Here is a 23,189-nt window from a genome sequence, read left to right on the forward strand (position 1 = left end):
TGAATAGCTATATGGACAAAGATAAAATAGAATCTATTCCTTACATGGGACACCATGAAAACTTCAAATTGGTTAGAGATTTAATACAGGAAATAAAACCACACAAGTATGAGAAGAAAAGGAATGAATTTCTTCATTACCTGAAGATGCACAAAGCTTCCCGAACTATGATTAAAAACACAAAAGCAACAAAGGAAAATATTGATAAACTTAGCTACATAAAATTAAAACATATTTGCAGAAGGGAAGTACAAGACAAATGGCAAACGAGGGAAACAGATTTGCAACATGGATCACAGATACAAACAGCTAATGTATGTGTGTGTGTGTGTGTGTATACATACATACATGTATGTATGTATGTGTATATATGTATATATACGAGCTTCTAAAAGTAGAAAAGGAAAAGACTAACAGTCTGACCGAAAAATGAGCAAGAGGTAACAATAACAAATTCCTAGAAAAAGAAATGCAAATGGCCTTTAAACATGTAACAAGATTTTCAAATTTGTTCATGGAACATAAATGTAAACTAAACTAAATCTCTTCTGGCAGCTAGGACAAAAATCCAAATATTCAACAGTATACCCACCACCACCTTGCCCCTCCAATACTCCATGAGTAGCTACCAAAAGTACAAGGAGAAATAAATGGATACAAAGATCTATGTAAAATTCTTTATACCCCAGATGAATTCCTACTTCAGATGAATTCAGAAATTGGTCAATCATGAGGCTAAACTGTTTTTCTTCAGTCCTACCCACCGGCTGCTCAGCAGATGTTCCTGAACATGGTTCAAAAGCTAGAAAAATTTCTTATTACTATTCTTCAATGGTTGTTTTTTTTCCCCTCAGCCTCTTCACAACTGAGATTATTACTATACATTTCTTGTTTGTTTGTTTTTCTGTAGCTAAACCTGGGGTTTCCAGACTCCTAATGAAGGTTTCCAATTCCACCAATAACCACAGTGCTGAAGTCTTTATAAAGTATGTGACCACCCCGCCCCTCAAATTGCTTTCTATATGGAACAAAATCATTTTGACATTACATCTTGTCTACGTTCCAGTGGCACATAGAAATTTCACAGCAAGCAAGCAGGTGTCATCTTGTCAGGTGTATCTCATCTACCAGTCAAGTAAGCACATTGGAAGCTGTGGCTTCCCAACCCTCAAGAGGCTGAATGCCAACACAGGACCCCTCCCCTCTGAGGACGAGAGACACTATAAAGTAAGTGCTCTGAAATAGGACAAGGAACAAAAAAGACAAAAGAAAATGTTCTCACCATAAACACCCTACCTCAAATGGACAAATTTGGAATGCAAAGGGAGTTTCCTACAATGTGCACTTTTACAATTCAATCCGGAGATTTTCGGGATAATCGGCTCTTGTGGACATTTAAATTTTTTTTTAATGTTTATTTACTTTTGAGAGAGAGAGAGAGAGAGAGAGAGAGACAGAGTGTGAGCAGGGGAGGGGCAGAGAGAGAGGGAGATACAGAGTCCAAAGGAGACTCCAGGTTCTGAGCTGTCAGCACAGAGCCGGACGCGGGGCTCGAACTCACAAACCGTGAGATCATGACCCAAGCCGAAGCCGGATGCTCAACCGACTGAGCCACCCAGGCACCCCAGCTCTTGTGGACATTTAAAAGCAAAATAGCTAGGTCTGTTATTGGAAGATCAGGTGTTAGGTCTTTCAAAATAATATTCGTAGTCATTAAAGCAGTTCCAGGGAAAGCACCACTGGACAACATGGTGACATTAAACCGAAAGGCACAGAATCAAAGGCACCCAGCAGCTGCCACCACCAGAACGGGAAAACTCCCAGGGTCCCTATTGCCCTTTCCAGAACTCCTGTCCAGGTCCCTGTCCTTTGGCCAAGAAAGAGAAAGAGGAAGTAGGGCTTTTATGTGAACTGAAGGAGAACTTGAAAATTAAACCTTCTAAAATATGGAATACTCTGATGGCTCCCAGCTAGACCTGTTTGTAACTTTAGAATTTCTTCTGTTTTCAAGTATGGAGTCTTTCAACTGTGCTATCCCCTCAGGGTGTCAGATGTACTTTGATTCACCATAACAGTGAAATCAAAGAACAGCTTGCTGGATGGCATCACTCTCAGTAGCCAGGAATAAAGGCTTTATTTTCTCCACTGATCATTCTCCAAGTTTACTTTTGAAAGGTCCCACTAGCTGGAGCTCGTCATGTTGGCCTATTACAAGGCATGTTTATTTCCTTCTAAACACCATCACAAGCCTTAACCTTATAGCGGCAGAAACAAAGAAATCTAGGATTGGAAACTGTGAGCATATTGCAGACGTGGATGGATGGTTCCAGCAGAACCAAAGGAATGGCCATAAGGAAGCAGCATGGCTTTCCCCCTAGGGAATAAAAACCTACACAGATCTGTGGCGAGAAAAGCCTAAGCAAGGGGCACCCGCATCACTCAGTTGGTTGAGCAACCAACTTCAGCTCAGGTCATGATCTCGCGGTTCATGAGTTCAAGCTCTGCCATCGGGCTTTGTGCTGACAGCTCAGGGCCTGGAGCCTGCTTCAGATTCTGTGTCTCCCTCTCTCTCTGCCCCTCCCCTGCTCACGCTCTGTTTCCCTCTGTTTCTCAAACATAAACAAACATTAAAAAGAATTAAAAAAAAATTTTTTTTAAGCCCAAGCAAACCTCTCTTCCAAAACACTTTCTACTCTTTAAAAGACATATTGTAAGAAGTGTTCGTATCATATTTGATAACTGCCTCATAGGGCTCATCCTGAACCATCAAAAATTCATTTCCAGGGCTTTAGTGTAGCAAGAGGTAAAACAGAGTTACGTTACAAACATCGTCACACTCGGGGGAAAGATGTAGCAGAGGATCTCACAAAGCCACTTGGTACCATCTACCATATAATTTCTCAATTCCTTATTACTTCCACCGATGAAAGGTACAATCACACTTCCTCCTTTGCTACCGAGAACAGCATCCGTGTGAGGCAGCCTTCCTTCATTAGCTGTAATCGCACACCTAAAACAACTCTGTGTGATTACCTTGCCTCTAAGGAGCTAGGCAGTTGTTATGAAGGTGGAATGGACTTTTTTTTTCAGTTGATGTAACATTTTTTCCATCAGTATCTGATTTTTATTTCTTGTTCTTATCTACTTAGTGTTCTAAGTTTAATTAGGGTGTGTTTGAGGGCACTGCTGAGCACAAGTGAATATGGTAGTTTCGGTCTGAATACAGAGTACATATTTATGCAATTTAACAGTTTATAAAGATGTGCCTGGACTTGGGCTTGGCTCCTTGTTTCTGATACAAGATGGAGAAGTCACCAACAGGGTGGAAATCCCATCCCGTTCAAGAATGTGAGTGGGGTGTTGGGTGGGGGGGATGAACTAAATGGGTGATGGGCATTGAGGAGGGCACCTGTTGGGATGAGCACTGGGTGTTACATGTAAGTGATGAATCACTAAATTCTATTCCTGAAATCATTATTACACTATATGTTAACTAAATTGGATTTAAATTTAAAAAATACAGCAACAACAATAAAAAAGAATGTGAGAAGCAACTTTAGATGGAAGAAAATTCCAACTGGTTTTGGCCATATTTCTAGCTTTATCTCCAATGTGATTTTTGTAACTGAGATAGAACTGACATATAACATGATATTAGTTTCAGGTGTGCAACATAATGATCTGGTACCTGTGTACATTGCAAAGTAATCGCCACGGTAAAGTCTCAACATCCATTCCAATTTGATTTTTAGTGATCTGCCTGGGGCTTGTCTGGAGATGCCTCACCTATTCCTCTGTAGAGACATTTTAGTAAGTTTCCTTGTAGATGTGTTTTCTTATATAAAAAAAAATGTTAGTGCTTTATCTTTTTATTAAGGATACACACTATGGAGGGAAATTGGCACTGACTGCAAACTTGTTCTTTGGAAACATGGTCAGGCTATTATTTCAAAGACAAAGCTGAAATCCAAATGGATGTGTTACAGAGAGCCACTTGCCTGGACACGCCTCGGCTCCTCAGAAGCTGATTCAAGACCAAAGTAGCAACGCCTGTGCTTGTCCAAAAGATAGAAAGTGTGTCGAGATGCATTTTTATCAGGCTGCTTCCTAGTCACAGGTAGTAAAATGATCCTAGTAACACTGAAAATATACTCCTAAACACATTTGTTTATTTGCAGGTGAAAATTCTTACTATTTATCACAGGATATTTATTCTGATGTAAACGTATTACAAATAAATATTCAGTAAGTATTTGTTGGGTTATATTAAGCTGAATGAGTTGAAACCCAAGAAGTTTTTGGATGCCACCAGTAACATTTCACAAAATAGCGTATTTCTTTCTAAAGAATAAAAGCAAAGAAATGCATGGCCCAGTCTTCTACAAAGTATCTTCCAAGGGGCGACTGGGTAGCTCAGTCGGTTAAGTGTCCGACTATGGCTCAGGTCATGATCTCAACGTTCGTGGGTTCAAGCCCCACGTCGGGATCTGTGCTGACTGCTCAGAGCCTGGAGCCTGCTTCAGACTCTGTGTCTCCCTCTCTCTCTGCCCCTCTCCCCACTTGTACTCTGTCTCTCTCTCTCTCTCTCTCTTTCTCTCAAAAATAAACAAATGTAAAAAAAAAATTTTTTTTAAGTATTTTCCTAAACATTGTAGTTTTGGGTCAACAAGGAGGACCAGTTACTAGAAATAAGGGACCTTGGGCTTTTGGAAATGTGACCATATGAGGAATACACATCCACTCAATCAAATGTTTACCTGTGCAGCCGTTTGCCAGAGACATCTGGGGGGGAGCAGAAGACAAACGCTTTTGCTCCACCACGCGCCCACTCTCTCCTCAAACTCAAGTGGCCTGGTGCTCCCACTTGGAGAAGTGAAGAACAAGGCTGCCTCTGAGGCAAAAACGATCTGCAGGTGTTTTGCAGGACAAAAGCTGAGCACCCACTTTTCTCCCTCCACCAAACCCCCGTCCTCCCTTCCTGGGAGAAAACGTTCAATTCCTCCTCGTCTCTCCTTCCTTTCATCTTCTTCCCCTTCTGACGTGGAAGAGGCAGCTCTTAAGAGAGTTGATAAGATTTTTGAATCCAGCTACCTTAGCATTCATATCAGCACAGCTCTAAAGAGTCAATTACTCTGTGGGTGCGGTTTACATTTTGTTGATACGGTTTCCTTTCTGTTAGTCCTGTTCACATTGCTTCAATAAGTTGGCCTCAGGGTTTTTCAGTGCTGAATGAGAAGCTGAGCCAGAAAATAGCTAGGATCCCTGCCCTCTACTTCCCTGGGCTTCCGCAAAGAGTGCCTTTCAAAAAATACTTGGACTTCAGTTCAATCCAACAAATATTTGAGTGTCTGTTCTGGGTGCAATGTAGTGTTAAGCACCCCGAAGGGGAGAGGCGTGAGGAGAGTTCCCAAGGACTCTCAGAAAGTTCCAGGTCTCCACTATGCTGAGTGCCAGATGTGATTGAGAACGAGCTATGCAACCATCAGAGGCCAAGATTCTCATGTATAAAAAGAGAGAGATACAAATACAAATTCATAAAAGCTAAGTAAAAACCATGTAATCTATCATAAAAATTAGTAATATCATTGTGATTCATGCTTATTGAAAAGTCTAGAGGTAATAATGACCTTAGCAACCAAACAATGCTTTCTGAATAATATTTATCACTAAAATGAATTAGGACTCCTTGGAGGAATGCTCAATTTCAGGTTTAAGGCAGGTTATGGACAACAAGAGGCTGACACATCTTATTACGCCAGAAGGCAAGGAAGCTATAGGTCATTGTGTCAAACACAAGACGAACTTCAAAAAGCTGCTGCTATCTATTGGCAATCTTAACACCAAAAACATTAATGGACAATTTAAAACACACCAAATATGTGAAAATCCCTGAGTTCTTAAAATTCCAAAATGATAATGCCTCATTGGACACTATTGCTAAGGTGCTGATTTATTATTATGAAAATTTAAAATAAATGCATTTAACTTACCTTTCTTGTATGCATTGTATTTTAGAGTCAACAAATAGCTGATAAGGAAAAGTTCTTTACATAAGAGTTCCAACCAATAAGTGCAGAAAAAAGTGGCAGCATCAAAAACCAAAACTTTATAGTCCTTAGTGACAGCATTGATTTGGGCAATGGTAGTTAAAACCCTTAGGTGAGAAGCTGATGAGGAATTTTATAATGGTTGAATCAGACTCACAATACCTAAACTTGTCAGTCAATTTTAACATGACTAGAGGTGGAAAAACCAGGTGTTACTGTCACTTGATGTGATGCAATTTGGAAGTACCTAACACTATCCATGACACGTTCTTGTCCCCAAAATAAACTTGTATCAAATTGAGCCTCTAGATACATCTGCCAGTTTATAGAACATACATGGAACATACATTAAACAATACCTTAAGGCTGTAATTAGCTGGATCCACAGTATAAGAAATGCCACAGAAAAATTACTTGATTTCTTTAACCCATAAATAGCAGAAAAAAATAAGGCTGGGGAATTATCAAATGTTAAAAAAAAAAAAATCTTTACAAGACATAGACCAGCAAATAAAATATAGGCTCCTTACTTTGATTTCAATTTGAAAAAGAAAAACAACTCTTACAAGTAACTTCTTAGAGAAAAATTGAGAAAAAATGGAATGTAGAATGAGTATTGGGTAATATTGAGAAAATATCCTGAATTTTATTAAGTGTGATTATGGTATTTCATAACTGTTAGAAATACATACAGAAGTACTTGTAGGAGAAATGATATGGCCTGGGATTCGCTTTAAAATACTTAACAATTAGCTCTTTCCACCATCTTTCCGTGCAACCATAGTGGTGCACATGAATGTCCTGACAGATGATCTCAAGAGCATTAATAATACTGAAAAGAGAGGTAAACGCCAGGTTCTTATTAGGCCATGCTCCAAAGTCATCATCCAGTTCCTTTTTTTTTTTATTAATTTTTTTTTAACGTTTATTCATTATTGAGAGATGGAGAGACACAGAGCGTGAGCAGGGGAGGGGCAGAGAGAGAGGGAGACACAGAATCAGAAGCAGGCTCCAGGCTCCGAGCTGTCAGCACAGAGCCCGACGCGGGGCTTGAACTCACGAACCATGAGATCATGACCTGAGCCGAAGTTGGTCACCCAACCAACTGAGCCACCCAGGTGCCCCGTCATCATCCAGTTTCTAACCGTGATGATGAAGTGTGTTTACATTGGCAAATTTGAAATCATTGATGATCACAGAGCTGGGAAAATTGTTTGGACCTCACAGGCAGGTTAAACAAGTGTGGAGTGATCATCCCCAGATTTGATGTGCAACTCAAAGTTCTAGGCAAATAGCAGAATCCTTGGCTCCTGTCCCTCCAGTTTGCTGTCATTGTACTGGCAGCCTCAGCTGGCATCATGGACCATGAAGAAGCAGGACAAAAACACACAGGAGGGAAAATCCTGGGATTCTTTTTCTAGGGATGTCATATATATGTGCAATTAAAATGCCTCAGTGGGAAAAAAAATACTTAACAATTAAAAAAGGGAAACAGATGAAACCAAAAAGAGGCAAAACGTTGGTAATGAATCAAGCTGGCATTCTGCATACAAAGGTTTATTTTTCTGTTCTCTACGTTTGCATATGATTGAACACATGTACATTAAAACATTTTAAAGCAAGCATAGATTACGTGGCACCTGAGTAAAGGGATGTATTATTACATAATACATCCATTGATAGGGCTGTACTATTCCAAGATGATTCAGAACCATAGGGAAGATGCATAGTGGAAAAAATACTGAGCTGGAAGCTGGAATACAGAGTTCCCATCCCTAATCTCCCACTAAACATCTATATAACCTTGAGCAAGTCGTCTTACTTTTCTGTATCTCAATATCATCATCTATATAATAAAGATTTAACTAAAAGTTAACTTCTAGCCATGCTGGCCTCAGAGTGTCCTAAAGTTATAATAGACCATGTACGGCATGGTTCTCAGGGTTCAGCCTGCGCTGAATTCGGGTTCTCATCCTGCTGCAGATGTTCCAGATGTTTAGGATAGGAGACCCTTCATGAAAATGCCTCATACTGTATCCAGCATGTTGTACATGCTCATTAACCATTTAACACCAGCCAAGTCATTTTTTAAATATGAATTCCAGGACTAGAAAAAGTCCACGGTAACATGATTTTCCTAATGGTACCCATATGATACAAGAAGCAAGAGTATAAGTTAGATTTCTTAGCTTTTTTCTTCCAAATGGGCCAGGCTGCATTCAAAAACAATAATAATAAGGTAACAAGATGTTTAATTTTTAGAATCAGGCAGCAACTAGAAAAGGCTAATAAGGAAGCTTCAGGGCCTGAATCACAGAGTCAAGAGGAGGCTGAAAGACACCTGAGACAGGAACCAAGGAGGCTTGTGCAAGAAAGCCAGTTAGGAAAAAGAAGAGCAGGCAGAGGGCAGGGCTCAGGGTTGGCAAGAACACCCCATGCCCGGCAAGGATCTGAGTTCGCTCCAGTAATCACTCACTCCTCTGAGCTTTCAATGCTGATGCTCTGACCACCGCTTGCTGCCTGCTCTCCTGGGTCAAAGCCACAGGGAGACACATGGCAGCCCCAACCCAACAGGCTGCTTATAGTCCAACCTGCAGGTCTGAGCCTGGGACTTGGCAGATGTGGCAGCAGAGGTGTGGTAAGCAACAAGCGGGCTTTAGTAACAAGCATGCCAGGAACCTCAGTGGCCTCAATGACACAAAATATTTAATGAGCATCAGTTATTTACAAGTCTATTCCAAGCGCGTGGAACACACCAAAGCATCCTTCCAGTGAACTTGCCATCCAGACCTCCTGATGACTGAACACTTGAGTCCAAACTGGGTTGCACAGAGGAAACACAAGACTCTGCAAACAATAATCAGTCGACATACAATAAATGAATAAATGAATGAATGGGAAAAATTGGAAATCAACATCTGGTTTCTATCCTCTCCTAGCTCAACCTATGGACCGGAGGGGAGGGATAGAGATAGTGAGCGGCTGGCGCCTTACTTTTTTCCTCTTGCCTTGGAGTTGAGATTGGATTGTCAGGTTGGAAAAAGAGAAACCGTGGCCCCTTTTTGATAATGGCTCACTGTTCTTCCACACCGCTTCCCAAATGAGCGTTTAGAGAATGACTCACCATGTGGGTCATCTTTCTAATTCTGTGCTATGAATCCAAGAACAGACTAATAAGAAATAAATTTATTTTACTATAAATCTTAGTAAAGATATTGAAGTAGATGTATTTAGTTCCTAATACAGATTATAGAAAAATATAGCTACAAAACAGTTCGGGCAAAATACAATTAAGGAAAAGATTTAAGGAAGGTTCTCAGTTTTATGGCAAAGAACAGTCCATCTGTCTACTTACTAATGATGAGAGCCAAAAAGGCTTTCTATTCCGTATTTATGACAATGGTATCAATTTCCATGTCCTAGTTATTTTTGACCTCATTAAAACCCAAATGACTCCAGAGAAACCATTCTGGAGACGTGCTATCCCAATCAGGGATCAAGATCAATGATTCTATGTGAGGCCTTAATTCTCTCAGTCTCTACAACTCCCAGGAATTAGCATGGCCATTTTTCTTTTTCTTCTTTCCCTTCTGTTTTTGGATGGCAGGAAGGCCTAAATGCTGGAAAGACTAAGATGTTTCCACGCTGAAGAAGTCCCTGAAGAAAGGGACCAGGAAAAATGCCAGTAAAGCAATGCCTGTGTTAATCTCTCCACTCTTTACAGGAGGCAGTAAGGAATGAGCCACCAGAGAAACCTCAAGAGTGGAATTCAAAGGATAATGATGAGGGGAAATGGAAGAGCCGAAACTAGGAAGCCAAGTTCAGAATATCCTGATGTCTCTGCTAGGATAAGGAAGGCGTTAGTAAGCGATTGCGTGCACACAGAGCCAGGTCAACCGTGGCCGGTGGGTTGGCCAGCTGTGAGGAGAACCATCTCTGAGAGGTGGTGGTAGGGGTGAGGTCCAGACAGGAAAGCAGGAAGGGAAGTGCATGCATGCAGGGGAGAAAGGTGAGCGAAGAAGCAGGATAAAAGCCCAGAGACATGAGCGGGGAAAGTTAGTAAGGGTGAGGTACTTGGGAGCAAGAAGGACACACTATAAGAGGGGAAAACTGAGAAATCTGTGGAAGCTTGCTTAAAACTGACCATCCATAGCAAAAAACTGCCATCAGGCTGGCCATACAGTACCTATACAGCTGTTGCTCAAATCTGCAACACATTTCTTTAATTCCTGTGCAAAAATACATTCCATCCACCAATTACGTCTACCTGCAGGCACACAGGAAAAGCATGGCAGCAGCATCTGGCTGGGTTTTCCTAAATCCCACAGGTGACTTCTTCCTGGATCCCTGGAAGTTGGTGAGGCCAACCTCCGGGAAAGCCAAGTGTCGTAGACAGTCCAAACAATGGGCTGTTTTTTGTTGGTCAGTTCAGCTTCCTACGAACAAAACTAAGGCAGCGTTTGGTCAGCAATTGGAAACACATATCAAAGGGAGGAAGCCTAACTCCAAACAGATTGTTTCCAACCATCCTCCATATACGTGTGTAGCAAGAATGCATCTTTTAGTCGCAGCGATGCAAATGTCAGTGATTATAAACATGTGCGGAAGAGCTTGCCAGCAATTTGTTCTTGCCCTTGAATGACGAGACCCCTACAGAATCCAGGGAAGAATGTGGAACTGGCATTGGCTTCACTATGAAACTCAGAGATGTGAATGGTGGGAAGAAAAACGGACAGGAAAATCCTGAGAATAACCCTTTGTGGGGTAGCACGCTGGTCTCTGGTAAATGCAACTCTTTGCCCACCAATACGAAGACTGTGTAAAGAATACAAAGGGAACTATGTTTATTTGAGAGAAAAATTAATTTCCAAGGACTCGTAAAAGAGAAATCATCCTTGGAAGAGGAGCTCAGAGGAAGGGAGGTCTGGGAAGCTGGAACATTCTGACATGCACTGCCCTTTCTTCCCTTTCAGCAACCTGCCTGTGTCTCACATTTTGTTGCCCAAACAGGTGCTCGATTTTACCCCGCGAGGGAAAGGATTTATAAGTGTACATTCTAAAGTTCTTTGTAAAGAAATAATCCACGTTAGCATGTCTCAGAATGCGTGAGACGAAATGAAACTGTTGTGGTTAGAGACGTTTCTGAGTTACTATCAGTAAACAGAATGAATGCCTATCGGTTTCTGTTTTACCAGACAAAATGCAGCTGCCAGTGAAACCATCTGTAAAAGTACTCCTCATGGACTTACTCAAGCATCACTGAGTTATTTTGCTTGCAGAAGTGACTTCTTTGGGTATTGTTTACTTTCTGTGGCTGAAGTGGGGAACGTTTGGGTCCCTCTACAGAGCCTTCCGTAGACACGCTGGATTTGATGAGGCGTTCTCCCCGTGAGAACAAGCCTCGCCCAAATCCTTCCGTGTCTTCAAGTCTAACTCGGCTCCTGGAGAGCCTTCCTCAACCTCTTCTCCCCTGCAGGGCCACCCCCTTCTCTGTGTTCTTACTCCTCAATGTTGTAGCCATTGATAACATGTGTTGTCTCATACTGTTGTAAAATTCTTTGCTGTAAGAGTCTATCCTTGAGGGCCTCGGTGGCTCAGTCGGTTAAGCATTCGACTTTGGCTCAGGTCATGATCACAGTTCATGAGTTCAAACCCGCACTGGGTTCTCTGCTGTCAGCACAGAGCCCTCTTCAGATCCTCTGTCCCACTCTCTTTCTGATTCTCCCCCGCTCATGCTCACACTCACTCTCTCTCTCTCTCTCTCAATAAAATAAATAAACAAATAAACAAAAGTCTATCCTCGTCAACCAGGTGGTAAGATCCTTGTGGGTGGAGGCATATTACACACCTCCAGTATATGGCTGAGAGTCTGTTACATACTCCACACGCCACTAAAATGGAACCAGATATGCAAGAAGCACTCAAATAAAAATGCTCTGTTCTCCACAAATCTCCAAGTGCATGATGGAACAAATATGTGGATTAGTATGATAGCTTCGCACTAATTATTTGATAAGGGAAGAAGAAGAAACCATGTGCAATGCAAGGGAAAGAAGGGGTTAGTGATTCTGATAATTCAGGGGAATGTTTCCACAAGAAGAAAAAGGTAGAGTTCATGAGTAAACCTAAATCATATAAAGTATTTATCTGGGAAAAGAGATCTAAATTGAGGTAGAGAGATTTCGATGGTAGGGGAGGCAAGTGGCTGGAAGGGGAATTTTTAAAAGAATTTCTTTGGATTTCATGAAAATGGCATGTTTCCAATAGGAGGATTCATCTTTCGCTCTTCCGGAAAACAACTCAGCACTTGATTGAAAACATTGGAGGCAAAAAACAAACAAATAAACAAACAGGGAAATCAAGACACCAAAGTCTAAGGGTGCTTTTCATCAGAAAACAGAATCTTTAAGAAGAGTGGATTCCTCGCAATGTGGCCAGCCAGCTCTGTAAACCAGTTCCTGCTGAAAACACATAAAATCCTAGATAAGTATTTAAAGGGTATTTTCAAATATATAAGCAAGTTTAAAACACAGGAAAGTCTTCACTTGTCAGATACGAAGAATGAAATCAAAGTCTAAACACTGAGGCGAACCCAGTATTTCCAGCGGGCACAGGGATGGTTTTCAATCAGGTATGGGAATTCTGACAGCCACACAGGAACAAGTGTTGACTTAAGTCTATTTAGGTGAAGGAGAAGCCTTCAGCGAGCAGCTTGCTTTCACAGAAACTTTAAAACATAAGCCAATCAGTTCATATAAACTCCACTCCAGGATGAGTAATACCACCAGGACCCATTAGCAAGCTAGCACAAAAATGCTGCTTAATGTCACTTTCCCAGCCTAGAGCACTTCCACAGGAGAAACATCAACAAATAAATGCCTCCGTAAAAATCAACTCACAACAGGGGTGCCTGGGTGGCTCAGTTGGTTGAGCCTCCGACCTCGGCTCATGATCAGGTCATGATCTCACGGTTTGTGAGTTCGATCGCCACATCCGGCTCTGTGCTGACAGCTCAGAGCCTGGAGCCTGCTTCGGCTTCTGTGTCTTCCCCTCTCTCAGCCCCTCCCATGCTCATGCTCGGTCTCTCTGTCTCTCAAAAATAAATAAACGTTAAAAAAAAATCAACTCACAATAAAAAGCTACAGATATGAAAAAGCAGTCACAAAAGCGGAAAGTGGGGGACATTTCACGAAACCCAAGTTTTCCCCCAAAGAACTCAAAGTCATTGAAAAACCTGAAAGAGAATCCAAAACAATAATGTTATAAGTAATTAAAGATAAAGATAAAATAAAATCCTTAAAAAAAACAAACAAGCAGGACACTTTGAAACGATGAATGGGGAAAGCTTAAAAAACTTCTCCAAATGAAAAACAAAGTGTAACCTTTAACCTGAAAAAATCCAGCAAATGAAATACAACAGATCATAAAGAGCTAAAGAGAGTTGGCAAGTTGGAAGAAGCCTCCGAGGAAATGGTCCAAGATCTACCACAAAGAGATAAAGTGATAAAAAAAAAACTATAAAAGAGTAGTTATGAGACTGGAGAATATATACATGTGATGTATCTCAAACTATAAAAACGTAGTTCTTAACCTGAAAATGCATCTGTCTGGAGGTTGAGAAAAAACACATTAGTCATATATCCCCCCCTCCACAATCCTATATATTTTAATGTAACTAACTTACTGCTTAAAATTAAGTTTGGGTTAACCAACATTGAACCCTGCATCAGGCTCTGGGGCTGACAGCACGGAGCCAGTTGGGATTCTCTCTCTCACCCTTGTGCACACCCGCTCTCTATCTCTCAAGATAAATAAATAAATAAACAAATAAATAAATACTTTTCAAATGTTCATATTCCCCAAAGCAATATACACTTTCACTGAAATCCCTGTCAAAATTCCAGTATCTTTTTTCACAGAAGTAGAACAAATGATCCTAAAATTTGCATGAGACCCCAAAAGACCCAGATAGCCAAAGCAAACTTGAGAAAGAACAAAGCTGGAGACATCACGCTCCCTGACCTCAAACTATATTACAAAAGCTACGGTAATGAAAACAGCACGGTACTGGCATTAAAACAGACACAAAGAACAATGGAACATGATAGAAAGCCCAGAAATAGGTTTTTTGTGCGTCTTGTGTCCATGAAATACAGCCGGACCAACACTAAACCATCCTACACACCTAGAAAACTGATTGGAGGATTAACACAACGATCTGCACAACCTGAACCACAGAACTCAGCATGTACCTGGCGCGGAGAGGTGAACCTGGGAAGAGAGAAGCCGGCGGTGGGCAGGGAGCCACTTTTGCAGGTGGACAGAGGATGGAGGGGGGAGAATACGGGAAAAGCACCCCATCCCCAAAAGCAGCTGGAGAGAAAGTGGAAAATTGGAAACAGCCGCAGGGACTGAACTAAAAAGGGAGAAAGGAGAAAGGAGAGGGTTTAAGTTCCAGTAAGACTGTAAACAAGGGGGGCACAGAGACCGCAACTCCGCAGCTCCCTACCTGGCGGTGCTCTGGTGGGAAGGGCGAATCCCCAGGAGCAGAGTGGGGTCCGGGAGGTGCTCGGGCCACACGGGGAGAAGCGGTTCCACTGCTGGAAGGACATTTGGTAGAGATGGCTGAAGCCACCTGGTCCCGGCAGACCCCGGAAAACGGCCACAGTCGCTGGTGCTGGAACAAGGTCGTCGGGGGTGAAGCCCGCTGCCAGGCGTGTGTTGTGATTTTCCATAATCCCCGAAACGCTGCTGCTACACCATCTCGCGACCTTTTCCTGGGGCGGGCTGGCACCTGGCCGCAGTCTCGGGGCTCCGGCAGCAGGCAGGGTCCCACAAGCGTTCCTGGGTTCAGCTGACATTCGGCTGTTGCTCATTCGGCCAGTGCTCGGAGACCCTCCCGCAGAGGGGCTCAACGGGTCAAGGCCGCAGTCCGTCAGAAGTAAGGGGCGGGGAAAACAGCCGCATCTGAGACAAAACTCAGGAGAGAGGTACTGCCTGGTGCTTGGTCATGGAGAGTGAAGCAGGGAGTGGACAGAAGCTGAAGACAGGACAGGTGCGCGATTGCTGATCGAGGAGAACAGACAGGGTACCTGGAGGACGCCATTTTCACGCTCCCGCGCACGCGCATACTTACAAGTGCCGCAACCATCCACCCCAGGAGGCTAGCAGCGCCATCTAGTGGAGAACGGAGCCGTCACACCGAGCCCCGCCTGACTGGGCCCACCTTGCTCTTCAAGAACACAAGTCTCACCGACGTCTTAGTTTATGGACTATAAGGCTCTACATAGACTGACTTCTAGGGGAAAACAAAGTAATTTCAGTCTGATTTCAATCTGTTAGCAAGTCCATCTATTCAATTTTCTTTCTTTTTTTTTCTCTTTTACACTACTTTTGTTTTTCTTGAATACAGAAAGAGAAAAAATTCATTTTTATTTTCCCTTTTTATTAAAAATATTTTCCTTTAATTTTTTTATTATATTTTTTATTTTGTGTAAATTTTTTCCAATTCTATCTTACTTCCATCATTTTATTTTAGTCTACTTCAGTGCAGTCACGTTTTCAAATTTTCAAACAATTTCCTTTTTTTCTTTCTTTTTTCTCTTTATCATTTCTTTTCTTTTTCTGGAATGCGGAAAGAGAAAAACTTCATTTTTATTTTTCATTTTTATGAAAAATATTTTTCTTTAATTTTTTTCTACTATATCCTTTACTTTTGTGTAAATTTTTTCAAATTCTATTTTACTCCCATCATTTCATTTTAGTCTACCTCAGTGTATTCATTTATTCAATTCCCAAACTTCCTTTTTTTCCCCTTCTTTTTCTCTAATCTGTCAAACCACTTTCAACACCAAGACCAAAATGCACCTAGGACCTAGCATCATCTATTCGATATGTGTGTGTGTGTGTGCGCTAAATTATTAATTTTAATATTTTTTATTTTAATTTTTTATTTCAATTTTTCTACCTCATTAATTCTTTTTCTCCCTTCAAAATGACAAAACGAAGGAATTCACCCCAAAAGAAACAGCATGAAGAGACGAAAGCCAGGGATTTAACCAACACAGATACAAGCGAGATGTCTGAACCAGAATTTAGAATCACGATAATAAGAATACTAGCTGCAGTCAAAAATAGATTAGAATCCCTTTCTGCAGAGATCAAAGAAGTAAAAAATAGAATTAAATTAAAAATGCTATAACTAATTTGCTAATAACTAAATGCTGATTAAAAATGCTGCAATCATGGATGGATGCAGAGGTGGCAAGGATGGATGAGGCAGAACAGAGAATCCGTGATATAGAGGACAAACTTATAGAAAATAATGAAGCATAAAAAAAGAGGGAAATTAAGGCAAAAGAGCACGATTTAAGAATTAGAGAAATCAGTGAGTCACTAAAAAGAAACATCAGAATCATAGGAGTGCCAGAAGAGGAAGAGAGAGAAATAGGGGTAGAAGGCTTATGTGAGTAAATCATAGCAGAAGACTTTCCTAACCTGGGGAAAGACACAGACATCAAAATCCAGGAAGCACAGAGGACCCCCATTAGATTCAACAAAAACTGACCAACAACAAGGCATATCAGAGTCAAATTCACAAAATACTCAGGCAAAGAGAGAATCATGAAAGCAGCAAGGGAGAAAAAGTCCCTAAACCACAAGGGAAGACAGATCAGTTTTAGAGCAGACCTATCCACAGAAACTTGGCAGGCCAGAAAGGAGTGGCAGAATATATTCAGTGTGCTGAATCAGAAAATATGCAGCCAAGAGTTCTTTACCCAGCAAGTCTGTCGTTCAAAATAGAAAGAGAGATAAAAAGTTTCCCAACAAAAATTAAAGAAGTTTATGACCACTAAACCAGCCCTGCAAGAAATTTTAAGGGGGATTCTCTGAGGAGAGAAAAGGTGAAAAAATATATATATATACAAATACCAAAAGCAACAAAGATTACAAAGGACCAGAGAACACCACCAGAAACTCCAACTCCACAAGCATCATAATGGCAATAAATTCATATCTTTCAATACTTACTCTAAATGTCAATGGACTCAATGCTCCAATCAAAAGACATAGGGTAACAGAATGGATAAGAAAACAAGATCCATCTATATGCTGTTTACAAGAGACACACTTTAGACCTAAAGACACCTTCAGATTGAAAATAAGGGGATGGAGAACCATCTATCATGCTAATGGTGAACGAAAGAAAGCCGAAGTAGCCACTTATATCAGACAATCTAGACTTTAAAGTAAAGACTGTATCAAGAGATTCAGAAGGGCATTATATCATAATCAAAGGGTCTATCCACCAAGAAGACCTAACAATTGTAAACATTTATGCGCCAAATGTGGTGGCACCCAAATATACAAATCAATTAATCACAAACATAAAGATACTCATTGATAGTAATACCATAATAGTAGGAGACTTCAACACCCCATGCACAGCAATGGACAGATCATCTAATCAAAAATCAACAAGGAAACAATGGCTTTGAATGACACACTGGACCAAATGGACTTAACAGATACATTCAGAACATTTCATCCTAAAGCAGCAGAATATATATTCTGCTCCACTGCACATGGAACGTTCTCCAGAATGGAACATATACTGGGACACAAATAAGCACTCAACAAGTACAAAAAGATTGGGATCATATCGTGCATACTTTCAGACCACAACACTATGAAACTCAAAATCAACCACAAGAAAAAATTTGGAAAGGTAACAAATACTTGGAGACTGAAGAACATCCTACTAAAGAATGAATGGGCTAACCAAGCAGTTAAAGAGGAAATTAAAAAGTATATGGAAGCCAATGAAAATGATAACACCACAACCCAAAACCTCTGGGACACAGCAAAGGCAGTCGTAAGAGGAAAGTATATAGCAATCCAGGCCTTCCTAAGAAGGAAGAAAGATGTCAGAGACACAACCTAACCTTACACCTTAAGAAGCTGGAAAAAAAACAGCAAATAAAACCCCAAACCAGCAGAAGACAGGAAATAATAACAATTAGAGCAGAAATTAATGCTATCAAAACAAACAAACAAACAGAAACAGTAGAACAGATCAATGAAACCAGAAGCTGGTTCTTTGAAAGAATTAACAAAATTGATAAACCATTAGCCAGTTTGATCAAAAAGAAAAAGGAAAGGACCTAAATAAATAAAATCAAGAATGAAAGAGGAGAGATCACAACCAACACAGCAGAAATAAAAACAATAATAAGAGAATATTATGAGCAATTATATGCCAATAAAATGGGTAATCTGGAAGAAATGGACAAATCCCTAGAAACACATACATGACCAAACTGAAACAGGAAGAAATAAAAAATTTGAACAGATCCACAACCAGTAAGGAAATCGAATTAGTAATCAAAAATCTGCCAAAAAACAAGAGTCCAGAGCCAGATGGCTTTCCAGGGAAATCCTACCAAACATTTAAGGAAGAGCTAACACCTATTCTCCTGAAGCTGTTCCAAAAAATAGAAATGGAAGGAAATCTTCCAAACTCTTTCTAGGAAGCCAACATTACCTTGATTCCAAAACCAGACAGAGACCCCACTAAGAAGGAGAACTATAGACTGATTTCCCTGATGAACATGGATGCAAAAATCCTCAACAAGATATTTGCCAGCCAGATCCAACAATACATTAAAAAAATTATTCACCACGACAAAGCGGGATTCATATCTGGGATGCAGGACTGGTTCAATATCCGCAAAACAATTAACGTGATTCATCACATCAATAAAAGAAAGGACAAGAACCATATGATCCTCTCAATAGATCCAGAGAAAGCATTTGACAAAATACAGCATCCTTTCTTGATAAAAAGCCTCAAGAAAGTAGGGAGAGAAGGAGCATACCTTGAGATCATAAAAGCCATATATGAACGACCCAACGCTAATATCATCCTCAATGGGGAAAAACGGAGAGCTTTCCCCCTAAGGTCAGGAACAAGACAGGGATGTCTACTCTCGCCACTGTTATTCAACATAGCATTGGAAGTCTTAGCCTCAGCAATCAGACAACAGAAAGAAATAAAAGGCATCCAAATTGGCCAGGACGAGGTCAAACTTTGACTCTTCGCAGATGACATGATACTCTATATGGAAAACCCAAAAGATTCCACCAAAAAACTGCTAGAATTGATTCATGAATTCAGCAAAGTTGCAGGATATAAAATCAATGCACAGAAATCGGTTGCATTCCTATACACCAACAATGAAGCAACAGAAAGAGAAATCAGAAATCGATCCCATTTACAGTGGCACAAAGAAACATAAAATACCTAGGAATAAATCTAACCAAAGAGGTGAAAAATCTATACACTGAAAACTATAGAAAGCTTATGAAAGAAATTGAAGACACACACACACACACACACACACACACACACACACACACACAAATGGAAAAAGATTCCATGCTCCTGGATAGGAAGAACAAATATTGTTCCAATGTCGATAGTACCCAAAGCAATCTACATATTCAATGCAATCCCTATCAAAGTCACACCAGCATTCTTCACAGAGCTAGAATAAATAATCCTAAAATTTGTATGGAAGCAGAAAAGACCCCAAATACCCAAAGCGATCTTGAAAAAGAAATCCAAAGCAGGAGGCATCACAATCTCAGACTTCAAGCTATACTACAAACCTGTAATCATCAAGACGGTACGGTACTGGCACAAGAACACTCAGATCAATGGAACAGAATAGAGAACCCAGAAATGGACCCACAAACGTATGGCCAACTAATCTTTGACAAAGCAGGAAAGAATCTCCAATGGAATAAACACAGTCTCTTCAGCAAATGGTGCTAGGAAAACTGGACAGCGACATGCAGAAGAATGAACCTGGACCACTTTCTTACACCATATACAAAAATAAACTCAAAACGGATGAAAGACCTCAATGTAAAACAGGAAGCCATCAAAATCCTTGAGGAGAAAGCAGGCAAAAACCTCTTTGATCTTGGCCACAGCAACTTCTTACTCAACACGTCTCTGGAGGCAAGGGAAACAAAAGCAAAAAGGAACTCCTGGGACCTCATCAAAATAAAAAGCTTCTTCACAGCAAAGGGAACAATCAGCAAAACTAAAAGGCAACTGACAGAATGGGAGAAGATATTTGCAAATGACATATCAGAGAAAAGGTTAGTATCCAAAATCTATAAAGAACTTATCAAACTCAACAAATAATCCAGTGAAGAAATGGGCGAAAGATATGAATAGACACTTCTCCAAGGAAGACATCCAGATGGCCAACCGACACATGAAAAAATGCTCAACATCACTCATAATCAGGGAAATACAAATCAAAACCACAATGAGATACCACCTGACACCCATCAGAATGACTAACATTAACAACTCAGGCAACAACAGATGTTGGCAAGGATGCGGAGAAAGAGGGTCTCTTTTGCATTGTTAATGGGAATGCAAGCTGGTGTAGACACTCTGGAAAACAGTATGGAGGTTCCTCAAATAACTAAAAAGAGAACTACCCTACGACCTAGGAATTGCACTACTAGGCACTTATCCAAGGGATACAGGTGTGCTGTTTCAAAGGGACACATGCACCCCCATGTTTATAGCAGCACTATCAACAATAGCCAAAGGATGGAAAGAGCCCAGATGTCCATAGATGGATGAATGGATAAAGAAAAAGTGGTGTATATATATATACAATGGAGTGTTACTCGGCAATCAAAAAGAATGAAATCTTACCATTTGCAACTACATGGATGGAACTGGAGTGTATTATGCTAAGTGACATTAGTCAGTGAGAGAAAGACAGAAATCATATGACTTCATTCATATGAGGACTTTAAGAGACAAAACAGATGAACATAAGGGAAGGGAAACAAAAATATAAAAACAGAGAGGGGGACAAAACAGATGAGACTCATAAGTATGGAGAACAAACAGAGGGTTACTGGAGGGGTTGTGGGAGGGGGGATGGGCTAAATGGGGAAGGGGCGCTAAGGAATCTACTCCTGAAATCATTGTTGCACTATATGCTAACTAATTTGGATGTAAATTTAAAAAAAATAAAACAAGTTAAAGCTTAAAAAAAAAAGCCCAGAAATAAAACAATGTGTATATGATCAATTAATTCATGGCAAAGGAGCCAAGAACATACAATAGAGAGAAGACCATCTTGTCAACAAATAGTGCTGAGGAAACCGGAAAACACATTCAAAAGAATGAAATCGGACCACTGTCTTACTTCATACACAAAAATTAATTCAAAGTGTATTAAACACTTGAATGTAAGACCTGAAACCATAAAACCTCTAGAAGAAAACATAAATGGTACGTAAGCTCCTTCACGTAGGTGTTGAAGGTGATTTTTTAAAACTGACACCAAAAGCAAAGGCAACAAAAGCAAAATTAAATAAATGGGACTACATCATATTAAAATGCTTCTGTACAGCAAAGAAAACATCAATGAAATTAACTATGACAGCCTAATGAATGAGAGGAAATATTTGCAAGTCATATATCTGATTCAAGGGTTAATATCCAAAATATATAAAGTATTTATATAACTCAATAGCAAAAACAAAAAAAAATTGTGAATCATATATCTGATTAAAAAATGCCAGTGGATCTGAATAGACATTTTTCCAAAGAAGATATACAGATGGGAGACAGATGAAAAGATGCTCAACATCACTCATCACCAGGGAAATGCAAATCAAAACCACAATAAGATATCTCCTTACACCTGTTAAAATGGCTAGTATGAACAAGACAGGGGCGCCTAGGTGGCTCTGTCAGTTGAGTATCACACCCTTGATTTTAGCTCATGTCATGATTGTAGGGTCATGGGATCAAGCCCCGTGTCAGGCTCCATCCTGAGTGTAGAGCCTGCTTAAGAATCTCTCTCCTTCTGCTTCAACTCATGCTCTCTCTCTCTATCTCTCTCTGTCAAAAAAAAAAAAAAAAAAAAAGGAGAGAGGAATAGCAAGTGTTGGTGAGGATGTGGAGAAAGGGGAACCCTTGTACACTGTGGTACAACCGTATATTGGTACAGCTACTGTGGAAAACAGTATGGAGGTTCCTCCAAAAAATTAAAAATACAATTTCCATATGATCCAGCAACTCTGCTTCTAGGTATTCATCCAAAGAAACTTTATCCAAAAAATACTAATTCAAAGAGGTGTCTGCACGCTCATGTTCATTGCAGCATTATTTACAACAGCCAGGATATGGAAACAACTTAAGTATTTATCAATAGATGAATCAAGAAATGTGGCATATGTATATATACGTAGATATGTATATATATGTATATATATAAATATATATATATATATATATATATATATATATATATATATATAATACAATGGAACATTATTTAGCCATGAAAAGGAACAAAATGTTGCCATTTGAGACAACATGGATGGACTGTGAGGGCTTTATGCTAAGTGAAATAAGAAAGACAAATACTGTATGATCTCACTTATATGTGGAATCCAAAAACAAAAACAAAAACCACCAAGTTCATAGATACAGAGAACAGATTGGTAGTTGCTAAAAAGGGGGGATGGGTAGAAGGGTGAAATGGGTAAAAGCAGTCAAAAGGTACAAACTTCCAGTTATAAAATACAGAAATCATGGGGATGTAACGTTTAGCATGGTGACTACAGTTAATCACATTCTTGAATTTGAAAGTGGCTAAGACTGGGGCACCTGGGTGGCTCAGTTGGTTAAGTGTCCTACCTCAGCTCAGGTCATGATCTCACCGCTCGTGAGTTCTAGCCCCACGTCGGGCTCTGTGCTGAAAGCTCAGAGCCTGGAGCCTGCTTCAGATTCTGTGTCTCCCTCTCTCTCGACCCCTTCCCTGCTCAAACCCTGTCTCTCTGTCTCTCAAAAATAAACATTAAAAACATTTTTTTTTGAAAGTGGATAAGACTATAATAGATCCTAAAACTTCTCATCACAGGAAAAAAAAATTTTTGTAACTATTTAAGGTAACAGATGTTAACCATACTCATTGTGGTGACCACTTCCCAATATATAAAAATACTAAATGAGAATATTTGCTGTCCACCTGAAACTAACATAATAAGTCAATTATATCTCAATTGGAAAAAAAAAGAAAAAAACCTTGTAAA

The 23,189-nt window shown here is 40.2% G+C and overlaps 1 long non-coding RNA gene and 1 pseudogene across 1 annotated transcript in view; one reads left to right on the forward strand and one right to left on the reverse strand.

Annotated features, from left to right (window-relative positions):
• The window catches only part of LOC147572115 (uncharacterized), a 390,805-nt gene that overhangs the window by 353,222 nt on the left and 14,394 nt on the right, over positions 1–23,189 (reverse strand). The window lies entirely within an intron of this gene.
• LOC112859358 (small ribosomal subunit protein uS8-like) lies at positions 6,807–7,493 on the forward strand (annotated as a pseudogene).

This window comes from Puma concolor, chromosome F2 (assembly GCF_028749965.1).
Source record: "Puma concolor isolate L17-30 chromosome F2, mPumCon1.1.hap2, whole genome shotgun sequence".
Lineage (NCBI taxonomy): Eukaryota > Metazoa > Chordata > Mammalia > Carnivora > Felidae > Puma > Puma concolor.